The sequence below is a fragment of the Chiroxiphia lanceolata genome, chromosome 2, assembly GCF_009829145.1.
Source record: "Chiroxiphia lanceolata isolate bChiLan1 chromosome 2, bChiLan1.pri, whole genome shotgun sequence".
Taxonomy (NCBI): domain Eukaryota; kingdom Metazoa; phylum Chordata; class Aves; order Passeriformes; family Pipridae; genus Chiroxiphia; species Chiroxiphia lanceolata.
The window spans coordinates 4,335,237-4,341,236 of record NC_045638.1 but is presented as its reverse complement, the minus strand read 5'-3'; positions in this window follow the sequence as shown (position 1 = coordinate 4,341,236).

Here is a 6,000-nt window from a genome sequence, read left to right as displayed (position 1 = left end):
TGAAGATCCCAAGTTAGATATATTTTGTCAGGATATTAACTCATTAATATGGCAGAAAAACTGGATATGTTTCCTCCCCTTTTAGCACTAAGCAACCAGGCAAGGAATAAATGTCAAGTTTTTGGCCATATTCGACACAGGAGTTCAGCACAGCTTTAAAATTTTTTCCTTCAGATGAATTTAGCAGTATCTATTCAAGGAGCTGTGCAAAAATACTGTGGGTACATTGGCATGTTCTCTTGAAATCCTAACACTGATCTTTGAGGGAAATGCATCACAGGAATAATTCAGGTGCTGTGCTGCCCATGAATCATGCATAATGCTCTTGCTCCAGGAATGTTTTCTTTCACGGGGTGGTTTGGTTTTTTTTTCCTGCAATCTGGGACCCCAAGCATTCCTCAGACTTCCTGGTAATAGTGCCTGTTCTTAAAATAGCAGTTTCTGGCAGCAGAAGCACACCCTGAGCTCTGCCCTGCTGCTGGTGCTCAGGTGAGCAGTGACACCTACGCTGATGCCATCTGGGCTCAGCGGCAGGACCGAGGACAGCGGCAGGGCTGGGGTGATGCCTGGGGGAGAAATGTGTTTTCTAACTCCACAGAGAAAGGATTATAAGAAAAACAAGCACCAAAAGAAGTCAGAGAAGTCTTCTACTCAGCTGCTTTTTTGTAAGACTAATGTTGTGTCAGGGGTTTTCATGCACGAGGGAATTCAGCCACATGAACGTCACCCACTGGGGCCTCTGCCACTGCAGTGTCAAATCTGGCACCTGAATGTCCCCCCAGCCAGGACACACTGAACAAAACCAACAAAAATTTGGGGCAATTGCTAGTGAACCCCTTGAAGGGAGTGAAGAGAATTGCTAATGAAAGAATGAATGTTTGGTGGCAGATCTGTAAAAGGGGAATAGAAGTGTCAGCAGATCGAAAATAAGGAGTGATCCCAGTTTAGATAAATTCTGGAGGGTTTAAGTTTTTTTTTCTTCATAAAATGCTTTTTTGTGAGAAAGCAGCTTGTTCTCATGCTGGTTTTAATTTCTTTCAAGAAGTTGAAGGTTTTTCGTAGAACTCAAATTAAGGGCAACTCTTCTCTGCAAACCTTTCCATTTTCAACACCGAAAGCTCTCCTTGTTGAGTGAGTAGGAAGGGAGAATATGGTATGAAAAAGAAAGCCCAACTCCCTTAAAACTTTCCAGGTGTCAAATTGCATCCACAACATCCTCAAAACAACCATTTGTTCCAGGCAATTTAAAAAAAGAAAATCCTGTTCTTCTCCCTTACGCTCTCCAAATTTCCAACAGCAAGCCAGTACCACTGTGGGATGAACCATTTGGGTGTCACGAATCTGTCAAAGCTGCAGAGACACTCTCCAGGGAAAGGGAGAGCAGAGAGAGCAGAGGAAGGCTCATCATCATCATCCACCACTATTGAGGATTGTTTGGGAAGGAGGGCAGCAAAGACAGTGGCTGTAATGTGGGAGGAGAGAGAAGTGGAGCTTGAATTTGAAGAAGTCAAGACTGGGGTTGTATCACAATGACAGTGGGCATTTCAGATCTAGGTAGGTTTTTGGTGGGGCTCTTGTCCCTTTGGTTGTTTTTTGTTTTCACTTTTGTTTTTTTAAAGATTAAGTAATTGAATTCAAATGTTTATTGGGTTAGCTGAGCTCCACAATGAGACACTTCCTAAATCTTTTTCTTGTTTGTGAAGAAATACACATTCAGAACCGATATTTTTATACCTCCTTCACATACAGTGGTTGCTTTCCAAGCCCTCCAGGAAATCCTGGATGCATACTTAATGTCTGCCTGGCTGCTAACAGCCAAGTAACTGAGCTTGAACACATTTTTCAAGGGAGAAACTATCACCGGGATATTACCAGGTAAAGGTGAGCAGTTCAGGCAATCACTGGGAAGACAGACTTGTGAAACTACTGATTCAGCACCGTAATGTTTAGGTAAATGCTACAACAGCTCTTTAAAAGAGAAAAGCAAGACACTTCTTATGTGTGACTCACTAATCACTGTCTGTGCTGTAGAGCCTGGAGTACAAATTCCTTTTGTCATGAAAATGCTTGCTCCTTTGATCCCCACAACATCATTAACCAGTTTCTAAAGAGTAAGTAAATCTTTTGGCACATTCTTTGCAAAATAAGCGTTTCAGGACTCAGACGCATGTGGGTGTGTTTGTGATGCTGAGGAGATTGATACCGATACAATTTTTAGCAGCGGGTGCAGACTGTGCTTTGCTGAAGGAAAGAGGGAGAGGGAGAGGTTTCTCCACCTCCTTTTCCAAAGCAAATATGTAGAAAATTGAAATGCACGTGGTAGCCATGCAAGATTGCTGCAGAGAGGCTGCTGTTGGAAATTAAACCCGTTTTACCTGTCTGTAGGATGGCTATGGATGTAAACCTCCCAGCTGACACATGGCATGTGCCCATCAGCACACTTTCCAAAGGGTTTTGAAGAATTTTATTAGTTCTCATAGGTGAAATACAGAGATGGTTTTTCTGGAGAGCCTGGTGCTGTTGAGGGCATTACCAGCTTTTGTTCATGACCAACCAAGGCTACAGGCTGGTGGTTGTGGTAACTTTAGGTTGTGTCCCGTCCCCTTGAGGACTCAGTGCAGGCTGAAGGCACATGGAGGTTATTTTGTTTTTCAGAGGGTGTGTGGATCACTTTCTGAGCTGCTTTAATACCTGGCAGTTGTGGGGGTTTTGTGGCCCTGTGCACATCAGCCCAGTGCCTGGACCAGCTGCCCTGCTGACCCTTCTGGTAAATTTAAGGGGCAGGGGCCAAAACAGCTATCCATAAAAATTTCACTGAAGGTTTTCTGGTATTTATCCAGTAAGTTCACAAGGCTTTAGCTAAAATGGGAAGAGCTTATGAGCTTACTGAAAGAATACTGTAAATCTGAACCATTCAAAGAAGCACAACTATTTAGGAGTGTAAGAACAGCATTCTCATGCCACATAGCACTCTGTGTGAAATAAGTTTATACCCTTCCAAAACGCCATCTGGCAGCAAACAGTATATTGGTTTGCATCCCAGCCTGTGATCTTGCAAGAAAAATTAAGTCATATATAATAAAATGCATTTTTAAAAGACAACGTTTTCGGTAATTTTCACTGGAACAAATGAACTTAAAAGTGTTTCCAGTTATCTGTCAGAAAATGTTTTGGTAGACGAGTGGCTGCTCTCAGTTGCAGTGTGCATGTGAGCAAAGGGGTTTATGTCACAGTCAGACACATGTTGTTGGGGTGCATCTGCACCTCTGAGTGCTCAGAACATTCAAATCTGCACTCCTGCCTGAGCCACTGCACTGGGAGGACTCAGATTATGGGCTTTGATATGGTACCAAAATGTGGGTGGAAGTAGTTGCATGTTTGGGAGAAAATGGAGCAAGTCTGGTGATTTAGGAAATTGGAGGCTGATTGGAGTGAGATACAATTTCTGGAAGTTCATATGCCTGAATTCCTCTAGAACTGTTTTCTCTCTCTGATAATGATACTCTTAAATTTTAGGGAAGATGATTCATGTCTGTGTTGGATAAGGCATCTCTCCAGTTTAAAGCATCTTCATTCCTAGTACTGTGATATTTGAAGGAAAAAAAAAATCTGGTGAAAGGAAGTAACAAATATTTGTTTAAAATTCTCAGCAAATCAGGCGAAAAGCTTTCATGTGCAGTTGCATTATGGACAAGTGAGTATCTCAAGGAAAATAAGATAAAATACATGCTGATAGATCTGTTCTTATTAGGTTTAATATGGGGAAATTAGGCTGCCCACTTGATATATGATGAAATGATTAGGGAGGACCTTCTATCTGTCTGTATACACAGGGCTGCAGAGATTAGATCATGTGAAAAATAAAAATTGGAAGCTCAGATTTATAGGGATGAGGATGGGTTAAAATAATTCATGGAGAAACTGCTGTAATTAAAAACATTCTATCTAATATTCAGTCTGTCTGTCTCCTTCCATTAAGGGGGCATCTTCAAGTTTGCATTAATATTCTCTGTACCTCATCCATGTCTAGGAACTCTTTCATTTGTCACTCCATGTAAATTTAAATTCTACCCTCCCAATCAGTGTTTTGAATCACTGGGATATTGAGTAAGTATATAATTCTTAGCTTAGACACTGAACATCTGTTGCCATTTGTGTCCAATATGTAATTACAGCAGGGGGAGCTGGACAGTTGGAGATTAAAAAGATGCTGCTTAATCTTCCACCACATGTTTCTACTTAAAAAGAATAACACACTAGAGAAATCTCATACTCATGGTGTATCTTCTTCTCCCTCTATCCTTACTCAAGGCTTCATTTGATTTCTGCCTGGAATTGCCATAGTCCTTTTGTTTGGATCTGGGAGTGTGTTCACTCAGACCTTGTGTAGCCTCTGGGGTAGGGCATGTTCTGAAGGACTCCCTCATTTTCTCCTAGTAAAATATTGCATCTTGTGCTCTTCCTTGCTGCAAAGCAATGTGCCCAATGCCCTTTGCAAAGGTACTTACACAAATGTGTACCTAAGAGCTGATTCCACACTTTGACCTTTAAAAAGAGCCTGGAAGGAAAAGCAGGGCACTGATGACTGGGCTGGATGGAGTCTGAGTAACCTGGTCTAGTGGAAGGTTCCCTGCTCATGTTTGTTTGGAACTAGATGATCTTTAAGGTCTCTTCCAATCCAAACCATTTTATGCTTCTCTACGGAGCAAGAGATGATCTTGCAGGAGCAGACAGTGGGAGAGGGAAGGGTCTTCTTCTTCTTCCTCTTCTTCTTCTTCTTCTTCTTCTTCTTCTTCTTCTTCTTCTTCTTCTTCTTCTTCTTCTTCTTTTTTCCAGAAGAAAATGAACTTCCATACCACCTCGAGAGGATTCTGTTTTCCTAGGAATAGACTTTGGGACTCAGAAGGATTTACTGAGAGACATATGTGAGACTCAGTTTCAAAATGTCACATGTATTAAATTCAGCCCTTAACATTATGGCATGGTAAGGTGGTCTGCCAAACATTTTAAAAGGTGTTTTACTCAAATAGCAGGTTCTTCTAGTTGATAAGGACAATTAAAGAACTACTGACTTGTTTAAATTGAAATATAAACAGAGTTATACCCTAAACAACCTCAGAATTGCTTTTGATGTGAAATTAGTAACAGTGATGTGGATGAGGGAGTGTACAACGTTGGGTGTTGAAAGATGGTCGCAAGTAATGCTTCCCCTTTCCAGTCCAACTGCATTTTATACCCTCTCCTAATCTTTAATCCTGGAAAAAAGCAAATTAAGATAGAAGAGACCTGAGCCCAGAGTCAAAGCTTGCTGAAAGCAATTGCAAAGAGTCCCTTTGGCTTTGGTGTGACCTGCAGCTATTCCTGCCAGCTCTGTCAGCCCTCCCGTGTGCCCACCCTCTCTGAGTCTGTGGTTTCTGTCCCTTCCCTCCTTCTCCAGGCATGGACTGGGGACCTGCACAACCACCTCCTTGAGCTGCTTGCCCTTGAGCAGTCCACTTACAGAATCATAGGATCATTGAGTCATTCACGTTGGAAAAGACCTCTGAGATCACTGAGTCCAACCTTTAACCGATCTGCACTTGTCAACTGGATCATGGCACAGAGTGCTCTGTCCAGTCATTTCCTGAACACTTCCAGGGATGGGGACTCTGCCACCTCCCTGGGCAGCCCCTTCCAATGTTTAACCATCCTTTCAGTGAAGAAACTCTTCATGATATCCAACCTGAACCTCCCCTACTGCAGCTTGAGGCCGTGTCCTCTCGTCCTGTTGCTGGTTTCCTGGGAGCAGAGCCCTCAGCTGGCTACAACCTCCTTTCAGGCAGTTGTAGAGAGCAAAGTCCCCCTTGAGCCTCCTTTTCTCCAGGCTGAACACCCCCAGCTCCCTCAGCCCCTCCTCATATGATTTACTCTCCAGACCCTTCCCCAACTCCATTGCCCTTCTCTGGACGTGCTCCAGCCCCTTTAATGTCTTTCTTGTCATGAGGGAACCAAAACTGAACC